Here is a 1,547-nt window from a genome sequence, read left to right as displayed (position 1 = left end):
AAAACTATTAGAAAACAGTTAATAAAATGGCAGTAAGTATATATACAATAACTACTTTAAATGTAAATGGATTAATTCTCCAGTCAAAGGAAGGAATAGCTGAACTGATACAAAAAAACAAGACCCATATAGGAACAGCCTATAAGAAAGTGAAAATTAAGTTGCTCAATCGTTTCCGACTCTGCAACCCCATGGACTGTAGCATACCAGGCTCCTCTGTCCATGGGATTTTCCAGGAAAGGGTACTGGATTGGGTTGCCTTTTCCTTCTCCAGAGGATCTTCTTGACCCAGGGATTGAACCTGGGACCCCCACGTTGAAGGCAGATGCTTTACTGTGCTTTGCCAGGCAGAGAGAACAGCCTATAAGAAATTCACCTCAGATCTAAAGACACGCACAGACTAGAAATGTAGAGATGGAAAAGATATTCCATGCAAATGGAAATAAAAACTGAGGTTGCAATAATTATATCAGACAATATAGACTTTAAAAGAAGGACTATAATAAGAGACAAAGAAGAATATAATACAATGGTAAAAGAATCAACCAACCCAACAAGAAGTTGCAAATATATAGGCACCCCATATAGGAGAACCAAAATATAGAGTATATAGTAAAAAACATATAGGGAGAAATTTACAGTAACACAAAAGTAATAGGGGACTTAAACATCTCACTTATATAAACAGACAGAAAATCCAGACATCTAGACAGAAAAGCAGTAAGGAAACACTGGCTTTAAATTATACCTTACTCCAAATTGATTGTATACATGTGCGCACACACGCACACACACACATACACACACACACACAGAACATTTCATTCAAAAGCAACAGAATACATATTCTTTTGAAGTGCTCAAGGAACATTTTCCAGGATAGATCACATGCTAGGCCACAAAATAAATCTCAATAAATTTAAGATAGAAATCATCAGATCAGATCAGATCAGTCACTCAGTTGTGTCCGACTCTTTGCGACCCCATGAATCGCAGCACGCCAGGCCTCCCTGTCCATCACCAACTCCCGGAGTTCACTCAGACTCACGTCCATCGAGTCAGTGATGCCATCCAGCCATCTCATCCTCTGTCGTCCCCTTCTCCTCCTGCCCCCAATCCCTCCCAGCATCAGAGTCTTTTCCAATGAGTCAGCTCTTTGCATGAGGTGGCCAAAGTACTGGAGTTTCAGCTTTAGCATCATTCCTTCCAAAGAAATCCCAGGGTTGATCTCCTTCAGGATGGACTGGTTGGATCTCATTGCAGTCCCTTTTCTGACTATAACACTATGAGACTAGAAATCAACTATAGGGAAAAAACTGCAAAAATACAAATACCAAAAAAAAAAAAAAAATACAAATACCTGTAAGCTGAACAATATGCAACTAAAGCAATCAATATTCACTAAAGAAATCAAAGAGGAAATTTAAGAACATCTAAAGAAAAATGAAAACAGAAACAAAATACAGTTAAGTCCCCTACATGTGAATCTTCAAACTGTGAACTTTCAAAGTTGCTAACTTGTGCATTAGTCCCTACATGCCAGCTGT

Source organism: Bison bison, unplaced genomic scaffold (assembly GCF_000754665.1).
Source record: "Bison bison bison isolate TAMUID 2011002044 unplaced genomic scaffold, Bison_UMD1.0 scf7180017864127, whole genome shotgun sequence".
NCBI classification, from domain to species: domain Eukaryota; kingdom Metazoa; phylum Chordata; class Mammalia; order Artiodactyla; family Bovidae; genus Bison; species Bison bison.
The sequence above is the reverse complement of the archived record's forward strand: the minus strand, read 5'-3'. Positions refer to the sequence as shown.